The 25,768-nt window shown below is 42.4% G+C and overlaps 1 long non-coding RNA gene across 1 annotated transcript in view; it reads right to left on the minus strand.

The window, feature by feature from the left end:
- LOC135229174 (uncharacterized) overlaps positions 1 to 25,768 on the minus strand; it is a 167,578-nt gene that overhangs the window by 118,309 nt on the left and 23,501 nt on the right. The window contains exon 3 of the long non-coding RNA XR_010319937.1: positions 23,498 to 23,672. This is a non-coding gene — a long non-coding RNA (uncharacterized LOC135229174). The remainder of the gene's footprint in view (positions 1 to 23,497; positions 23,673 to 25,768) is intronic.

Consider the following 25,768-nt stretch of genomic DNA (forward strand, 5'->3'; position numbering starts at 1 on the left):
GTAGAACCAGTCACTTATGTGCACAACAGAATGAGGAGATTAAAGCCCCAGCATTCCCGCCAGTGGGCCAGGAAAGCACTCCTTCAGAACTCAGAGAGCAGAAGAGAAAGAGAGAGAGGAGGCTGTGCAAGAAAGAGATTCTGCAGACTTGCTATGAACTCCTGATTCACCCCCTAGATGCATATGCATTGCCCTGACCCTAAGAAGCATTATCAAATCCTTTAAGAGCCGTACTATGGGTTAGAATGCACTCCTTCAGAACTCAGAGAGGAGAAGAGAAAGACAGAGAGGAGGCTGTGCAAGAAAGAGATTCTGCAGACTTGCTATGAACTCCTGGTTCACCCCCCAGATGCATATGCATTGCCCTGACCCTAAGAAGCATTATTAAATCCTTTAAGAGCCGCACTATGGGTTAGAATGCCATCAAGGTTCCATACTGAGTGGCGCTCACATAGATTAGATCTGAATACAGCTGCAAAGCCTTCAAAAATTGAACTAACATTTGAACCACAGAATACAGAAGATGGGACAGAACTTGGAGCCTGAACATAACTGGGTCAATTGACTGCTAAAAAAAAAAAAATTCTGCATAAAATTTTTGCAGGACTTGTAGTCTCAAAATCATAAGACACAGATTTTAAAATGCTGTTCTAATCCAAGAAATAACAGGAACACTTTTTAAATAAATGGAAAGATAATAGGTGCTATTTGCAAATGAAAATTTTACATGTTAAAAGTACAATGGTAGAAATAAAAAATTCAGTTGATATTTTCACAATAGCAGAATGGCGATGACAGAGAAAAAACTAAATACTTGAAATAGATCAGTAGAAAATATCCATTCTGCAAACAGAGAGGAAAATATGGAAAAAAATGGACAGTGCCTCAAGAACTAGACAAAAAGCTTATTTATTGGAACTCCAGAAGAAGTGGACAAAATGTGTGGTGAAGAAAATAGTATTTGAAAAAATACTGGCTGAACACTTTCCAAATGTGGTGAAAGACATAAACTTACAGATTCAAGAAGTTCAGCAAACCACAGCAAGTTAAAGAATTCTATGCCCCAATACCTTATTTGCACAAAAATATTCTGCGGGTTATGGGTTTTTTGCCAACCCAGTGGGCCTTACCCCACATCCCAAGTATATTTGTAAGTACATTACTCTAATTTTTTTTTTTTTTTTTAACAGCAGCGTGTAAAAAGAAAAAAACAGTGTACTGTACTTACAGACATACCCGGGAGGGGAAAAACAGTTGACACACATATATATATATAGAACATGGGTTACTTGCATAAAAATACCATACATCATAATCAACTGCAGAATAACAAAGGTCAAGAAAATACTCAGGAAGGAGGTAGAGAGAAAACAACACATTTCACCTGAGAAAAACAATTTGAATGACTCTGTATTCACTGTCAGAAGCCATGGAAGCCAAAAAAAAAAAAGATTGTGAAACAACATTTTTTCAACCCTGAAAGATGGAAATACTAACCCAGAATTCTACGTATCATGTATCTATGTATCATTACCTTCAGGAGTAAAGCACAAATAATGCCATTCTTAGGGGAAAGAAAACTGAGAGAATTCATCACCACCAGACTTCTAAGTGAAACACTAAAGGAAGTACTTCAGGTGGTAGACTTGGAACTTCAGTTGTTATTTAAGGAAAGCAGAAAACGTGGAAACTATGTGGTTAATATACTACGTCAACACTGTAGTTACTGCACAACATGGCGCTGGACAAGCCTCTTGGGAAAGGTTTTCCAGTCTCTTGGAAACGCTTGGAAATACATCCTGGCAAATCATTATTAGAGAATGGAATTAATTTTGACAATACCTGAGAGATGTCTGCAGTTAAGTCTTATGAATAAACTGGAAAATAAATTTACTGACTGAAACTAAGGTGTGGTAACAAAACATGAGCCTCAGTTCCCGTGTGGCCATGAGCTGGCTCTGAAGGCCAACCTTCCCCAGAAAGGCATCTCAAGCACATTGGGGGCAATGGCTTCCTGTTGTTATTGCTAGGTGCCATCGAGTGGGTTTCTGAGTCATTGTGGCCCAGTGTAAAAGGAGAACTGCCCCGATAGGGTTTCCTGGTTTGTAATCTTAACGGAAGCAGTTCGCCAGGTCTTTACTCCTTAGAGCCTTTTGGTGGGTTCAGAAAACTAACCTTCGGTTAACAGCCGAGTGCTCAAACTTGGCACCACCTGGGATCCTTGGAGCAATGGCAGCACCACAGAATTTGGTAGAAACCTTCCCATAGGCCTTCTCTGAGAGGTAACCCCTTGCTTAAGGACCAAGTTTAGGTTTTATATATACTCATTCTACATAAAGTCTAGATAAGAACTACAGTGCTTCCTTGAGCAGACAATATGTATATGCCCTCCATAAACAAAATGTGTCAAGGGCAAAGTTTAATATTAAACCAAGGCATTGCCCGTCAGTCCTTACCTGAGAGGGTCTTCGTGAGAATTTCCTGAGACTCTTGGAAAAGGACTTAGTAGACACTGCTTCTTTTTACCTCTTCGCTCCTGAACAAAAACCTCTGCTAAGAGGTCCTGCGTAAAGCTCCAAACGCCTCTTCTTATCCTGAATGTAAGCCGTGTAATAAGACCAGGAACTAGGCATTCAGCTGGGTGAAGAAACCCAGGAGTACTTCCTGTCTTCAACACCTTCCAGTTCCAGCGAAATCCTGTTACAAGTCACTAGATCAGCCCAGGAGCTGAAAGACTGAAATTCCTGGTCCTCTGACAAGTGGGAAGGGCAGGGTGGGGTTAGGCAGAGCCTCCTTGACCATCACTTGCCCCAAGAGGCTCTGGAGGCTGCTTCATGTTATAAGTCAAAGGCCCTTCCAGCCCAGGCGCATAAGAGCAGGGGAAGACTTTGTCCATTGAAAGAAGAGATGGGCACAGGAGTGGCAGCTTTTAGGGCACTCAGCATTGGTCAGCTTTGCGACTTCCGGACATCCTGGCCCATGGTCGCCTTCACGACTGGGCCTTTATAGCCTCTTCACCTCTCCGTCCTTCCCAGTTTTCTCCCAGGACCATGAGCTGTGGCTTCTGCTAGTTTCAGTGATTTCAGTATTTCAGTAGCTCCTCACCCCACTCAGGGGAGGCAGTTTTGCAGACTGCAGGACACAAATCCACAGTGCTGTTTACGTGTCCTTCAGCAGAAACACTTCCGAGGGTACAAGTTGGCCTCAGAGACTCTGAGACCCAGGCAGAGAGAAGCCCAGGGGGAGGGTCACTGGCTTCAGGAAGTGTCAGCACTCTCAAGGGTCATGTCCCTGGGGTCATGCCCAACTGCAGGAAAAATGAAGTGGGCTCTGAGGCTCCGTGTGTTGACCATCCAGTACACAGGCCCTGGAAGCCTTGGAAGGATTCTGTCTTAGTCTAACCCAGCACTGGGGAAATCCTCACAGGGTGACAGCAGTGATATGCCTGGGGATCTTTATTCTAAAAGTCTCAAAGCAGTTGATACAGTCTTGTGAGGTGGGAGATGAGAAAGCTTGGGACCACCGAGAGAGGGTGGCAAAAGAAGGAAAACTTTATCACTCCCTCTGTTCAAGTTTTTTTTTTTTTTTAATTCCAACTGGGGCTCCAAACAGGTCTTTGTTGTTAAAGTTGTATTTCTCTGTGTTAATTTATGATCCTTAACTCAAATCTAGAGTTTCGAGCTCATTTTGATAATTCCTCTTTAGTCTGTGGAGACAGGAGTCTGCCTTCAGCCAGTGGTGAGAGTGGAAGAAATAAAGTCCCTAGTCCAGACTGGGGCAGGCTCTGCTGCTCCGCAAACTAGGGGTGCGGTCTCTGAAGAGCCCTTCTGAGGACAGCACAGGAGGGGCGTCCCGCCTGGAGAAAGGGCAGAGGGGGGCGGGGGATTTTTTGTGTGAGCAGTGTGGCCTCTGTGGCTTGGCCTTCTCCTCCTGGAAGTGCAACCTGGGGCCCTTCACGTGCGGAGCCAGAGTCCGAGGGTGACCACAACTCTCCCACCCTTTCTGGGTCACCCTCTGGACCCAAGTCCCCATACGCCTCCTCTGCCCTCCTATCCCAGCATAAGCACTGTGACTGGGCTCAGGGGTGTACCCTGGGACTTGACATCGGTAGCCTCAGGCTTCCCCTAGTTCTGGTGGGACCTGTGAGCCTAGCGGGTCTGAGTTCAGGGCAAGGCTGGGTGGGCTGGGACTCTCGCGAAAGGCTCCTGCAGCCAGCTCCTTCCTGATGCACGTGAGATTGTGGTGGGGCAGCCTCCGACCTGGCACCTCCCCTGGGCGCCCCTCTCCACACAGCCCTGCCCAGTTCCCTCCCCCCCCACAACCGCCCAACCACCTCCTCCTGCCTCCTAGTTCTAGAGGAGTGCTCTTTTGATGCGCATTTGCAACTGGCACCCCATGGCCCTGCACGGAGTCAATCAAGCTAATGACCTCAACCTGAAGTGCACAACTTTGAAACTGCTAGATAGGTGGGAAATGAACAAAAAAAAAAAAAAAAGAGGAGAAACACTTAACAACAGTTACAAAAAAAGTTATATGGGACTGTATTCTCACATCATGGACTCAAAGATGCTGGGTTGTATTTTTGTTTGCAAACAAGTCTTAGATAAGGGAATTGGTGCCAGGAATAGATGTAGAGTCTGACTTTGGAAAAATGAGGGAAAATCTGGGATTGATTAATTGACGTGGATGAGACTGAAAATAGTGATAACAACATAACATTTAAAGAGGAAATCCTAGCAGCCTAGAACATGCAGTGGAAATTTTTCAAAGTAGCACCAGAAAAGACCTTTAATCACTACACAAAATGGGTCAGTAGTTCAAGATCTCCCTAAGAAAACAGGAGGCCGAGACCACTTTCATTCAGGTTGCAGCAAACAGGCAAGAAAAAGAGCATTTTAATCTTCTGCAAAGTCAGAAAAGAAGAGAAAAAGATGAGATGCTCCTCTACTTCATCCCTAAGGCTACTTTAATATTGACACCAAATTAGACAAGGATGACAGAAGAAGAGTTACAAGGCAAGCACACCAAGTAACTGGGATGCAAAAACCTACATAAAATACTGGCAAAGGAAATCCAGCAAAGTATAAACCATGTAATACGCCATCATCAAGGGGGTTTATCGTCAGCATGCAAGCTTGAGTGAACATTAAAGATTTAATAATTTAATTCATCACATGCATAGATGGAAGAAGAAAAGACATGCTCATCTCAAGAGATGGGGACAAAGCAGTTGATAAAATCCAATCACACTGAGAGATAAGGATGCTGAGCAATCATGGACCAGAAAAGGAGTTCCTTAAGTTGGAAAAATACAACTGGCATGATAGTTCATGGTGAAATGCGGGACATTCTCTTTAAAATTAATTAGCATTAAAATAAGGATGCTTTCCCAATTTGAAGACTGGCGTCTGGCATCTTAAACGTTAGCAAGCAGCCATCTAAGATGCAACCATTGGTCTCAACCCACCTGGATCAAAGGAGAATGAAGAATACCAAGGACACGAGGTGATTACGAGCCCAAGAGACAGAAAGGGCCACGTGAATCAGCGACTACATCATCCTCAAACCAGAAGAACTAGTCGGTGCCCGGCTATAACCAATGACTGCCCTGACAGGGAACACAATAGAGAAACCCTGAGGGAGCAGGAGAACAGTGGGATGCACACCCCAAATTCTCAAAGGACCATACTTAATGGTCTTACTGAGACTGGAAGGATCCCGGTGGTCATGGCTCCCAGACCTTCCGTTGCCCCAGGACAGGAACCATTCCCGAAGCCAACTCTTCAGACATGGATTGGACTGGGCAATGGGTTGGAGAGGGATGCTGGTGAGGAGTGAGCTTCTTGGATCAGGTGGACACTTGAGACTGTGTTGGCATCTCCTGCCTGGAAGGGAGATGAGAGGGTGGAGGGGGTTTAGAAGCTGTGAAAAGGACATGAAAAGAGAGAGTGGAGGGAGAGAGCAGGCTGTCTCATTAGGGGGAGAGTAATTGGGAGTGTGTAGCAAGGTGTATACGGGTTTTTGTGTGAGAGACTGACTTGATTTGAAAATTTTCACTTAAAGCACACAAAAAAATCATTAAAAACAGAAGGATGCTTTCTATCATTATTTATATTAAATATTTAACACTGGAGGTCCAAACAAAATGACAACAAAAAGAAGGAAAAGCTGCAACTGCTATTATTCATAGATTACAGAAATGCCTCCACAGAAAAATTTCCAAACCATTGAAATTAATGCTAGTCAATCATAAATATAAACTAAAAAATAAACTGCATTTCTATACATCGGCATCAAGCCGACTCTGTTGTAGCTCTTAGTGAAAGCAGAGGACACTGATAGGGAAATAGCAGGATTCGGGTGGGCTAGACAAGGAGGGGAGAACACTATTTTACACCAGGCTTCATGTATAGCCATGGGTATCTGTTAGTCATCTAGTGCTGCCATAAGAAGAAAATAACACAATTGGGTGGCTTCAAAGAACAGATATTTATTTTCTCACAGTTCGGGAGGCTAGAAGTAGGAATTCAGGGCATGGCTCGTGTCTACTTCAGCTTCTAGCAGCTTCCAGCCACCCTTTGCGTTCCTGGCCTTGTAGATTATCTTCCCCTTTGTCTGTCTCCCTCTTCCCCTGTTTGTGTCTGTGTCTATTCTGCTATTTTTATAACTCAGAAGGGATTAGGTTTAGGAACCACCCTAAACTGGTATGGCCTCATAAAAATAATTTTAAAAATCCCCTATTTCCAAATCAGGTCACATTTATAGGTATAGCAGTTAGGATTTCAACATACCTTTTGGGTTACACAATTCAGTCCATATAGTACCCTCACCAGATATTCTGGACTGAGAGTACAAACATGAGCAGCTGAGAGTTCTATTTTTTTTTTTCTTTCTATATTAGTTGGCTATAACTTGTCTGATTCCACCCATACAAACTTTGGAGCAACTTATTATGAAGGACCAGGCCAAGCTTTATTAGCCATGTCCATTATACAGAAAAACGCACACATTCCCATCACTGAAGCCCTGAGAAATTCATCGATAAGAGTGGAATGGGGTTGGGACCAAGAATTGTTTCATGGCGTTGATAACATGGCATAGCTGTTAGACATCTACGTAGAGATGTCAGGTAATAATACTGACAGCTAACACTTACTGGTGCCAGGACTCTTGTGAGGGCTTCTCCTCTCTTAAGATACTTTCTCTGCATGATACCCATGTGAGGAATGTATCATTATACGGCACATTTTACAGATGAAGAACTCAGTACAGAGAGTTAAGCTGACATTTGAATATAAGTAGCGAACCAGGAGGAGTTGAAATGGATGGAGGTGTAAACATCGCATCCTCAGATACAGACAGCCACTGATTCACTGAGGCATCCTAGAGAGAGGGTGTCAATAGAGAGAGAGGACTAAGCACTGAGCCTGAGGGCACTCTGACATCTAGAAGCCGGACAGATGAACGGCAGCCAACAAAGCTCTCTGAAGTCCAGTGTGGTTCCTGGAGCATGGTCTGTCCTTTCTCTGGACTGCATTTTACCAGTCCCCCTCCCACCCACACTGGGTTTCCCCTTTACAATGGCAGGGACAGTGGGTACCTTTCACCACTGTGTCCACATGATGTAGACTATTCCTGGCACATGGAATCTCTCTAAATATTGACTGATTGAAAAAACGAAAGATGAAAATGATGAATGAAATCATGGTTTGCTACCCCAACGTGTCTGTCAGTTTGTCGTACTGTGGGGGCTTGTGTGTTGCTGTGATGCTGGAAGCTATGCCACCGGTATTCAGATACCAGCAGGGTAACCCATGGAGGACAGGTTTCAGCTGAGCTTCCAGTCTAAGAGAGCCCAGGAAGAAGGACCTGGCAGTCTACTTCTGGAGAGCATTAGCCAGTGAAAACCTTATGAATAGCAATGGAACACTGTCTGATATATGGCTGGAAGATGACCTCCCCAGGTTGGAAGGCACTCACAAGATGACTGGGGAAGAGCTGCCTCCTCAAAGTAGAGTCAACCTTAATGACATGGATGGAGTAAAGCTTTTGGGATCTTCATCTGCTAATATGGCACTTCTCAAAATGAGAAGAAACAGCTGCAAACATCGATTTAATAATCGGAACCTGGAATGTACGAAGTATGAATCTCGGAAAATTGGAAATCATCAAAAATGAAATGAAATGCACAAACATCGATATCCTAGGCATTAGTGAATTAGGCAATACCAGCCCATTTTGAATCAGACAATCATCTAGTCTTCTATGCTGGGAATGACAACTCGAGGAGGAATGATGTTGCATTCATCATCAAAAAGAACATTTCAAGATCTATCGTGAAATACAATGCTGTCAATGGTAGGATAATAACCATACTCCTACAAGGAAGACCAGTTAATACGACTATTATTCAAATTTACACACCAACCACCAGGGCCAAAGATGAAGAAATAGAAGATTTTTTTCAGCTGCTGCAGTCCGAAATTGATCGAACGTGCTATCAAGATGCATTGATAATTACTGGCTATTGGAATGCAAAAGTTGGAACCGAAGAAGGATCAGTAGTTGGAAAATACGGCCTTGGGGATAGAAATAATGCCGGAGATCAAATGATAGAATTTTGCAAGACCAATGACTTCTTCACTGCAAATACCTTCTTTCACCAACATAAACGGTGACTATACACATGGACCTCGCCAGATGGAACACACAGAAATCAAACTGACTACATCTGTGGAAAGAGACGATGGAAAAGCTCAATATCATCAGTCACAACACGGCCAGGGGCGGACTGTGGAACAGACCATCAATTGCTCATATTCAAGTGCAAGCTGAAATTGAAGAAAATGAGAGCAAGTCCACGAGAGCAAAAATATCCCACCTGAATTTAGAGACCATCTCAAGAATAAATTTGACACATTGAACACTAGTGACCGAAGATCAGACAAGTTTTCAAATGACATCAAGGACATCATCCATGAAGAAAGCAAGAGGTCACTGAAAAGACAGGAAAGAAAGAAAAGACCAAGATGGGTGTCAGAGGAGACTCTGAAACTTGCTCTCGAACGTCGAGCAGCTAAAGCAAAAGGAAGAATTGATGAAGTAAAAGAACTGAAGATTTCAAAGGGCCTCTCAAGAAGACAAAGTAAAGTATTATAATGACATGTGCAAAGAGCTGGAGATGAAAAACCAAAAGGGAAGAACATGCTCGGTGTTTCTCAAGCTAAAAGAACTGAAGAAAAAAATCAAGCCTCGCATTGCGAAAAGTGAAGGATTCCATGGGGAAAATATTAAACGATGCAGGAAGCATCAAAAGAAGATGGAAGGAATACACAGAACTATTATACCAAAAAGAATTGGTCAATATTCAACCATTTCAAGAGGTGGCCTATGATCAGGAACCAATGGTACTGAAGGAAGAAGTCCAAGCTGCTCTGAATGCATTGGCGAAAAACAAGGCTCCAGGAATTGATGGAATATCAATAGAGATGTTTCAGCAAACAGATGCAGGCTGGAGATGCTCACTCGTCTATGCCAGGAAATATGGAAGACAGCTTCCTGGCCAACTGACTGGAAGAGATCCATATTTATGCCTATTCCCAAGAAAGGTGATCCAAATGAACGTGGAAATTATAGAACAATATCATTAATATCACACGCAAGCAAAATTTTGCTGTAGATCTTTCAAAAACGGCTGCAGCAGTATATCGACAGGGTACTGCCAAAAATTCAGGCCGGTTTCAGAAGAGGACGTGGAACCAGGGATATCCTTGCTGATGTAAGATGGATCCTGGCTGAAAGCAGAGAATACCAGAAGGATGTTTACCTGTGTTTTATTGACTATGCAAAGGCATTCGACTGTGTGGATCATAACAAACTATGGATAACACTGGGAAGAATGGGAATTCCAGGACACTTAATTGTGCTCATGAGGAACCTTTACATAGATTAAGAGGCAGTTGTTCAGACAGAACAAGGGGATACTGATTGGTTTAAAGTCAGGAAAGGTGTGCGTCTGGGTTGTATTCTTTCACCATACCGATTTAATCTGTATGCTGAGCAAATAATACGAGAATCTGGACTATATGAAGAAGAACGGGGCATCAGGATTGGAGGAAGGCTCATTAACAACCTTCATTATGCAGATGACACAACCCTGTTTGCTGAAAGTGAAGAGGACTTGAAGCACTTACTAATGAAGATCAAAGACCACAGCCTCCAGTATGGATTACGCCTCAACATAAAGAAAACAAAAATCCTCACAACTGGACCAACGTGCAACATCATGAGAAATGGAGAAAAGACTGACGTTGTCAAGGATTTCATTTTACTTGGATCCACAATCAACAGCCATGGAAGCAGCAGTCAAGAAATCAAAAGACACATTGCATTGGGCAAATCTGCTGCAAAGGACTTCTTCAAAACGTTGAAGAGCAAAGATCTCACCCTGAAGACTAAGGTGCACCTGGCCCAAGCCATGCTATTTTGAATCATATCATATGCACGTGAAAGCTGGACAATGAATAAGGAAGACGGAAGAAGAGTTGACGCCTTTGAATTGTGGTGTTGGCGAAGAATATTGAATATACCATGGACTACCAAAAGAACGAACAAATCTGTTTTGGAAAAAGTGCGGCCAGAAAGCTCCTTAGAGGCAAGGATGGCGAGACTGCGTCTTACATACTTTGGATATGTTGTCAGGAGGGATCAGTCCCTGGAGAAGGACATCATGCTTGGCAGAGTACAGGGTCAGTGGAAAAGAGGGTGACCCTCAATGAGGTGGATTGACACAGTGGCTGCAACAATGAGCTCAAGCATAACAATGATTGTAAGGATGGCGCAGGATCACGCAGTGTTTCGTTCTGTTGTGCATAGGGTCCCTATGAGTCAGAACTGACTCGACGGCACCTAACAACAACAAGAACAATCTCTGAATACTTTAAGGGCCTTCGTGTGTAAGAGGGAGAAAATATGATCTGAGTTGATCCTGAGACTATCTCTTAGTGTTAAAGAATGCTGAATAACAGTTAGATAAAAAGGTTCAATAGCAAAGATCTTTGTTAAAAGATTTAAGTATAGGTTGAAGATTACTAGAAACATGCACGTTTAATATTTCAACTATAGTCAAATTGCTAAAATTACATACTCCTTGCACACAGCAGAATATAATAAAACAATTTGATGCTGTCTGTAAAATAAACAAAACATTATCATGGAAAAGGCTAATATTGAGTGAAAGGAGCAGGATATAATATTTATGTGAATATACATAAATGTATGTGACACACATATAAAACCCATTGCCATGGAGTCTATTCTTACTCATGGTGTTCCCATGTGTGTTGGGGTAGTCTCCAAATTTTCAATGACTAGAATATACTCCTATAAGCAGGACAAAATTAAAGGAATATATTTAAATAATAACTTAACAGATGTGAAAGAATTAAACCTGCAGAGAGGCTGCCCAGGAACCCAAGACTACAATAACATTGGTATGGAAAGCAGAATGATGGTGTCGGGAAGCCTGGTGGTCACATGCTTCCAGCTCTAAAGAGAAGAGCAAATAAACCAGGGGAGAAGACAGTGAGCCAGAAGAGTGGGAGAAATGAAGCATTTCTCGAGTGGCAACTAAGGCTGAGCCTCTGCTGATGGCATGTAGTCCCTCATTTAAACCTTACAAGGATGTAATGGGTGGGATAGACCTTGTTATCCACTTTCATCATGCAACATTTTATTAATTTGAACAGTAGCATATTATAAAAACAAATTAGAAAATAGAGAAAAGTATAATAAAAGAATACGCCTCATCTGTTGAGTACTATTATGCTGCCTCAGCAGCTGCTCACTGTTGTTGTTGTTGCAAACATACCACACAACCTTTGGTGACTGAACAACTGACAGTAATTAGCATTAATTGGCTGTGCAACCCTGCCCTTAATCAATGTGACTTTTCCACCACTCTTAACCAGAACTCAGTCTCCATATGCAGGAACACCCCTTTATTTCCTCCCTCCTGCCCCTGGTAACCCCTAATAAACTTTTATGTCTACACATTTGCTTGTTTTTGTAAAAGATGGGTTTTTGAATCTGAAAGTTCATGACAAGCCACAAGGGTAAATTCATGTGGTAGAAGTTATTTGCAATACATATATCCTACTACTGACTTGGTTCTGAAATACATAAAGAACAATCCAAAAAGGAAAAAGGAAAAAGAAAGCAGACAGTTTGATAGAAAAATGAGGAAATACTTGAACACTGTATAAAAGATTTCTATATGGCCAAGAAACATATGAAAAGTGACAAACCTTCACTGGTTATCAGAGAAATTCTAATTAAAAGCCACAATGTGATACTATCCCCTACACGCCAGAATGGCTAAAACGGAAAAGATGGAAAATACCAACTATTGGGTATAACGTGGAGTAACTGGAGCTCTAATCTACCGCTAGTGGAAGTGTAATTTGGTACAACCACTTTAAAAATGTTTTGTCCGTATCTACAAAAGCTGTGAACATACATATATCCTAGGACCCAGCAATTCTACTTCAAGATACATACCCAGTAGAAATGGGTACATATCTTCACCAAAACACATACATTTCTCAGCATCCGCTAAGGAATAAACACCTTCCTTAGGAATGTCTAACTTTTAAAGCATTATTCTCTGTCTGTTGTAAGGTGATGTCCATATATGATGATAAGTTTACACAGAAAAGTCTAGAGCTTTATGTGAAATTCAGCAGCAAATCTCTAGAGGCTCATGTTCTCATAGCTTCTGTCGCCTCTGCAGCCCCTGCTTCTGTCTGTCCGTCTGCTGGGCTGCACCACATGGAACCAGTTATGAAATTCAAGCCCATCTTACACTCGCCAAGGTCCTATTCACACAAAATTTGTATTAGCTTAAAAGAAAAGGTGTGTAGATAAGACACACAAGGGATTTAATTGCAGCAAAACAAATCTTAAAATGAAATGGCTGGGAATGGTGGGCCTCCCTTTATAAAAAGGAGTCTTTGTACAGACTACGGGAAAATGCAGTTAAGATATGGGTCATGGGAAAAGGAGCGTTTGTAGCAATTTGGTAATTACTCAGACCACCTGTAAAAATATTTTCATCCTTTTTCTCATACCTTACACAAAACAAAATTCCAGATGGATCGAATATTTAAAATTCAAATATGCAACCATAAAAATTTTAGAAGTTTTTATTTTCTTTTTATTGATAAAAGAGAAAGACTTTTTAAAAATCCCAAAATATGAAGGCTAAAACTGTTAAGATCTGTAGATCTTTGGCATATCAAAAAGTACATGAAGAGAGTAAAAATACAGGCAAAAAGGTGAAAAAAAGTTTGCAGGCTAAGGATTTGAATAGAGATTTCTCGAAAGCAGATATAGAAACTCTCAACAAGCACATGAAAAGAAGCGTAACCTCATTAGTCATCAGGGAAATGCAAATCTAAACTAAAAAAAACTAAAGTGCACTATTATTTCAAAACCAGTAAGACCGTTAAACTCAACAGGATGGACAACAAGTGTCGGCGACGATGTGCAGAAGCTGGAATACTGCTGGTGGAAATGTAAAATGATCCAATTGTTTTGGAAAATGGTTTGACACTTCTGCAGAAAGTTAAACACAGAATTACCATACAACACTGCACTTGCACTCCTAGGTCTGTAGCCCGGAGAATCAAAAGCGTGTTCACATACAAACTCACACAGAGTATTCCTAGTAGTGTTATTCATAACAGCCAAAATGTGGAGAGAACCCACATGTCATGACCTGATAGACAGGATGTGGTATATTCATAGACTGGAACCACAAAAGGCACCAAGTACTGATACATGTCACAATATGGACGAACCTTGAGAATATTACGCTAAATGAAGGAAGTCAAACACAAATGACCACATCGTGCATGATTCCATTTACATGAAATGTCCAGAACAAACCAACACAGACAGAAGTAGATTAGTGTTTGCTACGGCTTGGAGGAAAGGAGTAATGAGGATGACTGTTAATACGCCTTTATCAACAAGGGCCTTTATTTACGGGGCACTGAAAATATTCTGAAGCTAGACAGTGGTGACTGTTGTGCCAAGTCTGCCCATATACTAAAAGCCACGGTATTGTGCATATTTTCAAAGGCAGTGTTACAGCAGGTAAATTGTATCTCAATAGAAATATTTGTGATTCCTAAAAGACTAACTTTTCAATTAACATATAGAACCTATAAATCAGTAGGGAAAAAACAATCCAATTTTAAAATGTCTCCCTCCAGAGCAAAGGGAAGGGGGTACATTCCATCCACACAGCTTATTTTTTTATCTCTTCATTATTCAAGTTCTATTCTCATCTTATGTAACTCTAAATTATACAAATAATTGTCTCCATTTTCCTTATCCCTGTTTTCACTATTTAACTAAATAAAGACAGCAACACAGTGTTTTTTATAAAAACCCACCCACATTCACTCAAATCATTTTTTAGCACTTCTTAGGTGCCAGGTACCAGGATGCTCTGACAAACACAACAGACAAGTTCCTGCCCGCATGGGCCTTCTATTTTTGTGAAGCAGGCAGATGATAAACCAGCCAACCAGCTCTTAATGTAACCTAACATTAAGGAGGGAAACATGTAATTTTGGAGCTATCTCAAGCTGTGTCTCTCTCACAAACATTTCTCCGAATCTGGTGAAAAGTAAACACCTCGAAGGAACTCTGTGGGGCCAATAAATGTGAAAAAGCCATTTCATTTCAGTTTTGTTTTGTTGCTTTCACCTGCCACCCTGTCATTATTTTTTAATAACATAATTATGGAGCTGACATCAAACTCCCACCACCCGCCTGAAAGAAAAAACCAAACCCGTAGCCACTGAGTCAATTCTGACTCAGAGACCGTATACGACAGAGTAGAACTGCCCCATAGGGTTTCCAGGGAGCAGCTGGTGTTAGGACACAATTCCCTCTTATAAGAATCTGAAAGCTGTTCACTGTGGATGTGGGAGGGACTCAGTAACACTTGCAGAGATTTCCACATGGGTGGGGTGCTCTAGTGTGAGCATCGGGGGAATGGACCCCATGTGCACTTTGCAGCCTTCTGCAGATTATGACACAACAAACATTCACTCTTCATCGTCCTACATCTTGGAAGAGAACAGAGGGAATTGTTAGGCAGGACCCTTCGAAAATGCAGGGCAAGAAATTTTATTGCAACATTAAATGGAAAATAAAATCTTCCTACATTTTTCCTCCTTCCCTACCTCATTTCAAGGAGATAGCTGGACTCACAGTGTTGAAGCCCTGAAACTTCAAGACTCTGAAGAGTCTGTGGTAAAAGCCTCAGCTCACTGAGGTGATCACACTGAGGGAACTGGAGCCCAGGGGAAGAGTGACAGTCAGATAGTAGGGTCCTAGACATTGGGAAGGGGTAGGAGCTCCTTCTTGACAGTGCCCTGGAGGGGGTTACAGCACCTCAAAGGCTGATGCAGGCACATAAGTAGACAAACCCTGTTATGCTGTTGACAGCCCCACCAAGGTTCTCACGCTCCAGCTGAGAATGGAAACAGCAGAACGAATGCTTCTAGAGAGATCACCCACATAGGCTGAGGCAACGGGTGTGTTGAAGGTCTTCTCCAAGCACTGGTCCTTTATTAGACCCTGGGAATTACTGCATATCTGGAGGAGGGAGTACCCTAAAAGTAAGTGAGGTTAAAAACTCCCCTCAATTTTGTAAGCAGGTAGTTCTAAGCCTCAATTCATTTTATTTTTAAAAAAATCATGCTTTTTTTCATACATGATTTTGCGCAGACTCACACATACAATTCGTATTACCCATTCATGCATTAAGTCAACAAAGATTTCCTGTATGAACAGCTACATGTCAGACCCTAGGCCAGATGCTCTTGGTGATGAAATGACTTAGAGAAGTTGCCTCACTGCCTGGTGAGAGAAACAGCCAAGTTAACAGGTGTATCAGTCACGTATTGCTGTGTAAGAAATGACTCCAAAATGTAGTGTCTTAAAAAAACAACCATTTACTAAGCTCACAATTTTGCAGGTTGTCAATTTGGGGTTCTTCTGATCTGGGCCAGCCACAGTGGCTCGCAGCAGGGCTTACTCATGTGTCTACAATTTGCTTCCAGGTCACCTGCGAGCCAGTTTGCCTCAAATCAACTCAGTGAAACCGCTGGATCATCTTTCCAATGGTCCCTCATCATTCAGCAGGCTGGCCTGGGGTCATTCCCACAGGTTCTCAGGGTTTAAGAGCAACAAAAGGGCAAGCCTCAATGTAAAATGTTTTCAGTTCTCTCCTTGTATCATCTCTGCTACTATTCCAAGGGCCGAAGCAACTGTATGGTCAGCCTTCAACTAACAGGTGGAAAAAGACTCCTCCTGCTAATGAAAGGTACTCTGGAGTCTCATAGAAGGCATGGGCACAGAGAGAGGAAGAATGTGTAGTAAATGCAATTGTGTTTTATGCTGTGGTAAAGGGTTTCCTGGGTACAATGGAGTACAGAGCAAGAAGTGGACTCATCTACCAGGAGAAGATTCAGGGAAGACTACAACCAGGAAGTCATGCCTGAACCAAGTTGGGAATATGACTGAATAGTTAAGGGATGAAAAAAGGCCGAGCATCCAGGAAGCCCCAGGTATTTTCCACAGGCTTCAGTAAAAGGGGAAGGATGGCTTGATGAGAAAAGTCTGAGGAAACAGGGTAAAAGCACTGGGGGATTTGTTACATTTGTGAACAGGCACAGATTATCTTTTGTTCTATTGTTTCCCTACCATTCCTGCCTCTTCTGTCCTTTGGGGTCACACAAAACAAGCCCCTACCATCCCCATGTTGGAACTTTTATTTTCCTTGGAGAAGTCTCCTCCTTCCTCATCACCACCCCAACCTTCTTAATTTCTTCCTCAAATGGTCTCCCCATTTGCTGGTTTCTCTTCTAAATGGCCTCCTAAACAAAAACAGAGTCTGTCATGGGATTTCCCCAAGTCAACTCCCAAACTTCCCATTCTGGCTGACCACAAAATTCCTGAGTCTTAGGGCTTTTTGGTAAGTCATAAGCCTAATCTGTTCCAGTGGGGTCAGTTTTCTTCACCTCCACGCTTCACCAGGGAGAGTAGGCCAGCAGATGGGAAGGGAGAGAACATCTCCTAGTCAGAGAGCAGAGCCTGTGTGAAGACTCAGAGGCTAAGGAGACCTAAGAGGGGCTCAGAGTGGACATTTTATAACCAGAGCTGGAGAGACATGATTCCAACAGAGTCAAATGAGAGGACTGGGAGAAAGCAGCTGCCCATGATACTGTTATCATTCCCTGTGCTCTCTTTACCCACCAAGGGATAGTAACCCCTTACACGGCACCGAAAAGTTTCAATTCATTTTTAGTATCTAATCTCCTTCTTCCCACATTGGCACTAGCACTTCTCAAGCACCTACCTGACAGTTTCATGTTTTTCTGGTTGCCGTGTTTAGCTTCAAACTGGGCCCATGGAACTCAGCACTGTCAGCAATGATGTCACACAGGATTACGGAAGCCTTGGTGCTAACTCAGATCTCAGCTGCTTTTTGAAAAGAGTGCCAACCTCAGGTCTTGTGGGAGAGAAACTGTAGCTACTGAATCAAGGAAATTCAGGAGCAAGCCAGAGGCCCCAGGTTATCAAAGGTTCCTGCTGGGAGAAGGGATAAAGGTCCTTCAGACCATTAAGTTTGGACATCTTCACCCAAGCAGGATGAAACAGTGACACACGAGGAAAAGGCCTTTCTCTAAGACTCCAGATAAAGGTGAGGAAAAGTTGTCCCAGATTGATGAGTGCTACAGAACAAAAGCTCTGACTTCCACCAGAAAAGAGAGCCATTGTAGGACAAGATGAAGGATTTGGGATGAATGGATAAGGTCATAAGGAAGATTCTCCTGAGAAAGCACTTTCTGTCATTTAGTAGATAATTAACCAAAGTTTATTTTGTCAATAAGAAATGTAGGAATAAATGAGGGATGAAATGAAAGAATTCAATTGTAAGTTTGAGAGCTTTCCAGAATAGCTGCAAACAAGGCACTCTTTTGTTCTGGATCTGAACATGGTGGAAAGGAAGGAAGGCAGTGGGCAACTGGGGCAGAGAGTATAGGATGGTGGAAAGGGTGGGTTGCAAGAAGCGTACTTCATTATTATATTTTCTAATGAGATGGAATTAATATACCATGTGAAGAACTAAGGAAATTTCTCAGGAGGTTCTGGGAGTGGTAGGTTGAAGAGGCCAGAACCCACGTCATTGAGGGCAGAAGAAGGGCTGTAGACTCCTTCCTAGATCCAGGAACTCCCGTTACCCTCCTGTGTCTCCTGCCCACCTCCCTCAAGAGCCTAACAACCCCTAACCACAAACATGGCTACAGGATAGAATTTTTTATTTTCCTACTTTTCTTAACCTGAGCTTCATCTAGGATCAGTCATGTATCACTCTTTTCAGGCCAGTTTTGTTGCCCTCCCCACTACTATTACCTCTGCTGTCCTCCTCCACCCAGTGCTGCCCTCCACTGGCCCTGCTTCCTGCTGCTTCCTGCTTTTCTGACTGGCCTCTAATACCCTTTGAGAGATCCCCCACCCCATCTTCTGTCTGTCACTGGAGCTTACACTCCCCTCCCAAACTCCTTCTCTTTCTTCCTGAACTCGCCAATCATTCCCTTAAACTCAGAAAAAAACTGACCCTTAAGCTGACATATACAAGCCCCGCCCGCCCACACAGGAGGCATGGTTGTGATTCGGCTACTAAGGTTTGTGCCATCAGACTCTCAAATATGGACATCTGTTTCTGCCTCACGCTGAAGGACATGGTAATGGGCTTCTGTTCAGAGAAAGGCAATTTTAATCTCCTGGTGTAGGCTAGTTAACGGTACGAGAAGTTTTAAATCACACAGAAAAGTACAAATTACGCTGTCTCTTTAAGTATAATTCCTTCTATGAAAATCCTTCCCTTCAAAGGAGGATGAAAACAAGTTACAAAGAGGAGACCGATTCTCCTGTTTCAATGTTTACACTCTAAATTTACTAAAAAAAATAACTTTCATAGAAAACAGTTTTTAGAGAAACCATGTATTATCATGAAGGTGCACAGCATGAGGTAACTTCCATATTCCACAGGAGCAAATTCACTTCCATCCAACAAAAGCAAAAAAAAAAAAAAATTTTTTTAATGTGGCGATCCTCTGTTTATATTATAAACTATCACAGGATAAACCTTCGGCTGCTAACTAAAAGGTTTGGCAGTTGGAATCCACCAGCTGCTCCTTGGAAACCCTAAGGGGAGTTCTACTCTGTCCTATAGGGTTGCTATGAATTGGAATCTACTAAAAGAAAACTGGGAGTTTTATTTTTAAATCAATGTATTATAATTTTTTGAAAAACGATAAACTTTTGCTATAAGGTAGTACCATCACTGAAATTTTCTGGAGGAGACTTTATTGCCCAGAGTAAATTCCCTAAAGTATGGTCTGTGCCTGGGGAAGAAGAAAGAAACCATGGGGACTGTGGAAGTGGAGAATGGTGGTGATGGAGAGGCCTCCAGGGATCCCTAGACCAGAGACTTAGGTCACAGTTGAGACACCAGAGCCCAGAGGGCTCATGTAAATTAACTCTCCATTATTGCAAGTCTCAACCCAAGAGGAAAGTGTCACTCAGGGTAGAACATGAGAACAAAAAGCCCAAGTTCCAAGCCCAGGAGGATTCCCCAAGTATCAGCGAGGCCTTTTGCATCAGCTTCCACTAGGCAGAATTCTCACTCATCAAATTACTCCAGAGATCCATAGGTCAAGTATGAGTATTCTACCCAAGTGTGTAAGGTCAAGGGGTTAGCTACGGTCTGGCGGACCAGACCAAAACATCTCACACTCCTGTCGGCAAAAGGCCCCTGGTCTTGAGGCTGAGTTTTTGAAGAAAGTGAGTGCCATCAGGTCTGCCCTCAGTCTAACCAACACTGAGTCCCTGGTCAGCATCCTGGAGTCCTGTCAAGAAGAGCCAGGCACCTCCAGGAGCATCTGGAGGAGAAGACAGGGGCTGAAGAGGCTACCACACCTACTGGTGCTGCTACACATGTGGGAGACCTGGCTGCAGAGGGTGCAGGCATGGCCTCAAGGTCAAAGGAGAAAGCCCCTGAAGACGTGCTAGGACTCTTAGACTGACAGAAGCAGGATGTCTGGACTGCAAAATATGCACCCTTCAAGGAAGAACTTCATTCAGGCTTCTTAAACCCACCTCACCTGGAAGATCCACTCTTTTAGCCTTGTGCCCCTTCCACGCCCCCTCTAGTACATGGAGAGATCCAGCCCTAGAGCACCAGGGTGGAAGAAGCCCCAGGATAGCTGTCGAAGACATGAGGTCCACTCCAAAGCTCCCCCGGCCAAGGAGAGAAGAGGACAAGACTCATCTGCAGATGAGGTCTCAGGGCCCTGAGAATGAGCACAATGTTTGTAAGGAAAGAGAAATGGGATTTCAGTGGGACATGGAAGTCTGAGAAAGAGCCTCTGCAAAGATAGCTCTAAGGGAGGTGTGATTGTGAAGGTGGGCTGGTCACTGAGTTCTTTGTAGTACAGGGTACCAGACAGAAGCCAGACTCTGAGGGGAACCTGCCTGCCGGTGAGCAGTGGGCATAAAACCTTAAACCAATGAGAATCGAATCTCTTCCCAGCAGCTTCTGCACAGATCAGTGATGTTTGCTTGGTCTTTTCTCTTTTCTGTGGTCTAACCTGATCTGTCCTGAGATCAGAGAGTTGGAATAGAAAAGCTTGACTGAGATGAAACGAGCAAAGAGAAGAGAAGGCCTCCTAAATCTGGTAAAGACAGAACACAGATAACCAAAGGTGAGGATGGGAAGAAAGAGATTGAGTTCCAAGTCCCATCCACAGTATCCCAGGGCCTGGGAATCCCTGAAAGTGCCAGAGGTGTGTACTCCCTGGGAGATGCGACCCCAAGTGTCAGAGGAAGCCCTATGGAGCAAGGAAAGGAGGGCAGGGCCTCTAGGATGGGCACTTCCATACAGGCTGCCCATGTGAATTTCTCAGAGTGACCGTGACAGATCCTGAGAGGGAGAGTTTGAGGCAAAGCAAAGTAAGTTTTCTGAAGAGGGGTGAATTCCACAGTCTTCTGATGATGAAACAGAAATCCCGTCCTGCTCAGAGGTACTGAGTAGGAGGGATTGTGAATTCCCATCCTGCACAGAGGTTGGCTGGGAAGTTCAACTGTCTAAAGACAATGTGGCCAAAGTCTTTTTTATCTTTCAAAGATATATCTTTAACTTCCTGCAAATTCAATCCTGGAAAAAAGCCTAGAATATACAAGTGTGGGTTTTTCAGGAGAGCAACAAGGGGAGAAGGTGATAGTGGCATATCAGAGAAGGAGAACAACAGTCTAATAGTCCCTGTGTTACTTAATGAATCACACATGGTGTCCAGCATTCTTCCTTATCTGTAGACATGTAAATGCAGTAGATGTTTTAGCAATAACTGAATTAATCCTCACAGAATTCTTTTTGGCCATTTCCAGCTATAGAGACCAGAAGAAGTCATTAGTTACAAGAGCAAGCAATACTTCGCTGGTCTGAATTTTGTTCAATTTCTGTGTTTGCCCTTCATAGATTGATAAAAGTCTCTGAATCTGGCATTGAAGACAGTGTTTTCTCTATTGTTATGGACTGAATAGTGTGCCCCAAAATGTGTGTCAACCTGGCCAGACCATGATTCCCAGTATTGTGTGGTTGTCCTGCATTTTGTGATCTGATGTGATTACTTATGTGTTGTAAATTCTAACCTCTGTGATGTTAATGAGGCGGGATTAGAGGCAGTTAGGTTAATGAGGGAGGACACAATCTACAGGATTAGGGTGAGTCTTGAGTCAGTCTCTTTTGAGATACAAAGAGAAGAGTGAGCGGAAATGAGAGGGACCTCATACCACCAAGGAAGAAGTGCCTGGAGTGGAGCACGTCTTTTTGACCCAGTGTCCACGCGCTGAGAATTTCCTAGGCCAGGGGAAGATAGATGACAAGGACCTTCCCCCAGAGCCACAAAGAGAGAAAGCTTTCTCCTAGACCTGGTGCCCTGACTTCAAACTTCTTGCTTCTTAAACTGTGAGAGAATAAGTTTCTGTTTGTTAAAGCCATCCACTTGTGGTATCTCTGCTATAGCCACACTAGATAACTAAAAAACACATATATAAAATAGTCAAAAAAAAAAAAGTTTCAAATACACACACATACACGTACGATGTTATTAAACTTTAAAAGGTTTTACATTCTTATAACACATTTAACAATAGAGATTTGTATATAGAAGTTGTAATAAGAGCCATCCCCACATAAGTATATTGTACCTGCTCCCCTGAAGTGTCCAGTGTCCAAAGATACATATGTACCCTTTTACACACTTCTTTTTGCCGGGACACATGTAAGTACATTCATTTGTTTGTTTTTATGGAAATTACGTCACACTCTACCCATGTTTTTCTCTGAATCACTCTTCACTTGACAATTTTTCATGGTTCCTCTAAATCAGCAGACATGGAAGAAGCACTCTTTTTGGTTCTTCTCATTTTTAACTCCCACCACTCTTCTGTCAGTTTGTTGTAGTGTGGTGGCTTGCATGTTGCTGTGATGTTGGAAGCTATGCCACCGGTATTTCAAATACCACCAGGGTCCCCCATGGTAGACAGGTTTGAGTGGAGCTCTGGATTTAGACAGACTAGGAAAAAGGACCTAGTGATCTATTTCTTAAAAAAACTGGCCAGTGAAATCTTACAAATAGTACTGGAACACTGTCTGATTGAATGACAGAGGATAACCCCTTAGGCTGGAAGGCACTCAAAATACAAGTGGGGAAGAGCGACCTCCTCAAAGTAGATCCCACTTTAATGACATTTGCTGATGGGGCACAACTCATCATGAGAAGAAACTGATGCAAATATCCATTAATAATCAGAATGTGGAATAAAGGAAGTATGAATCGGGAAATTGGAAGTCATCAAAAATGAAATCGAATGCATAAAGGTCAGTAATCCAAGGCATTAGTGAGCTGAAATAGCTTGGTTTTGGACATTTTAAACTAGACAATGATATGTCCTACTATGCCAGGATTGAGATACTGAAGAGAACGGCACCATATTCATCGATAAAAAGAACATTTCAAGATCTTTTCTGAAGTACACTACGAGCAATAGGTTAATACCCACAGGCCTACCAGGAAGACCAGTTAATAAGACTATTTTTCAAATTTACACACAAATCATGAATGTGAAAGATGAAGAAGTTGAAGGTTTTTACCAAGTTCCGCAGTTTGAAACTGATCAAACGTGATGCATTCATCAATCAAGATGTACTGCTAATTACGTAATTAGAATGCGAAGTTGAAAACAAAGCAGACAAATCAGCAGTTGGAAAATAAGGTATTGATGATAGAAATGACAATGAAGCTTACATGATAGAATTTGGCAAGACCAATGACTTATTCATTGCACATACCTTTCGTCAGGAACATAAACGGTGACTATACTCATGAACCACTCCAGGCAGAATAGACAGAAAACAAATTTGTGGAAGGTGATGATGGAGAAGGTCAATATCATGAGTCAGAATCAGGCCAGGGGCTGACTGCAGAACAGATGATCAGTTGCTCATATTCACGTTCAAGTTGAAGCTGAAGAAAATTAAAACAAGTCCATGAGTCAAAGTATGCCCTTGAGTATATCAAACCTGAATTTAGAGACCATCTCAAGAATAGATTTGATGCACTGCACACTAATGATCGAAGACCAGATTAGGTGTGGGATGATAGCAAGGACATCATATATGAAAAAAACAAAAAGTCATTAGAAAGACAGGAAAGAAAGCAAACACCAAAGAGGATGTCACAAGAGACTCTGAATCTTGCTCTTGAATGCACAGTAGCTAAAGAGAATAGAAGGAAAAATAAAGTAAAAGAGCTCAATAGAATACCTGAAAGGGAAGCTGGAGAAGACAAAGTATGATAATATAATGTGAACAGATTTGGAGTTAGAAAACCAAAAGGGAAGAAAACACCTGGCATTTCTCAAGCTAAAAGAACTGAAGGAAATATTCAAGCCTCTAGGTGCAATACTGAAGGATTCTATGGGCAAAATATCGAACAACACAGGAAACATCAAAAGTAGATGGAAGGAATACAAAGACTCAATACACCAAAAACAATTGGTCGACGTTCAACCATATCAGGAGGTAGCATAGGATCAAGAGCTGATGGTACTGAAGGAAGAACTCCAAGCTGCACTGAAGCCATTGGCAAAAAACATGGCTCCAGGAATTGATGGCGTACCAAATGAGATGTTTCAACACAGGGACGCAGTGCTGGAGGTGCTCACTTGTCTATTCCAATATATCTGGAAGACAGCTACCTGACCAAATGACTGAAAGAGATCTATATGTGTACCCATTCCAAAGAGAGGTGGTCCAACGCAATGCGGAAATTATCAAGCAATGTCATTAACATCACATGCAAGAAAAATTTTGCTGAATATAATTTAAAAACAGTTGCAGCAGTACACAGACAGGGAACTACCAAAAATTCAAGCTGGATTCAGAGGAAGACATGGAACGTGGGATATCATTTCTGATGTCTGATGGATCTTGGCTGAAAGTAGAGACTATCACTAAGATGTTTACCTATTTTTGTTTCCTATACAAGCACACTCAACTGTGTGGCTCATGACAAATTATGGATAGCTTAGCAAAGAATGGGAATTCCAGAACACTTAACTGTATTCATGCGGAATATCTACGTAGACCAAGAGGCAGTCATTTGAGTAGGGCAAGGGGATACCGTGTGGTTTAAAATCAGAAAGTTATGTGTCATGGTGGTATCCTTTCACCATACTTACTCAATCTGTATGCTGAGCAAATAATCTGAGAAGCTGGTCTGTAAGAAGAAGAACATGGCATCAGTTTTGGAGAAAGATTCACTAACAACCTACGATATGCAGCTGATACGACCTTGCTTGCTGAAAGTAAAGAGGACTTGAAGCAGTTACTGATGAAGAGCAACCACTACAGCCTTCAGTATGGATTACACCTCAACATAAAGAAAACAAAAATTCTCACAACTTGGCCAGTAAGCAACACTATGATAAATAGAGAAAATACTGAAGTCATCAAGCATTTCATTTAACTTGAATCCATAATCAATGCCCACAGAAGCAGCAGTCAAGAATTCAAACAATTTATTGCATTGGGCAAATCTATGGCAAAAGACCTCCTTAAAGTGTTGTGAAGGAAAGATGTCACTTTGAGGACTAAGGTGTGCCTGAGCAAAGCCATGATATTTTCTATCACCTCACATGCTTGAGCAAGTTAGACAATGAATACGGAAAACCAAAGAACTGATTCATTTAAAATATGGTGTTGGCAAAGAATACTGAATATACCATGGACTGCCAGAAGAATAAACAAATCCATCTGGGAAGAAGTACACCAAGATTGCACCATAGAAGCAAGGATGGCGAGACTTTGTCTCACGTGCCTTGGACATATTTTCAGGAGGGACCTGTCCCAGGAGAGGCTCATCATGCTTGGAAAAGCTGAGGGTCAGAAAAAAAGAGGAAGGCTCTCAACAACATGAACTGACATAATGGCTGCAAGAATGGGCTCAAACATAGCAATGATTGTGAGGATGGTTCAGGATCAGGCAGTGTTTCATTCTGTTTTACACAGGATCGATGGCATCTAACAGCCACAACTAACATATGTATGCGTATATATATG

Source organism: Loxodonta africana, unplaced genomic scaffold, assembly GCF_030014295.1.
Source record: "Loxodonta africana isolate mLoxAfr1 unplaced genomic scaffold, mLoxAfr1.hap2 scaffold_113, whole genome shotgun sequence".
Taxonomy (NCBI): domain Eukaryota; kingdom Metazoa; phylum Chordata; class Mammalia; order Proboscidea; family Elephantidae; genus Loxodonta; species Loxodonta africana.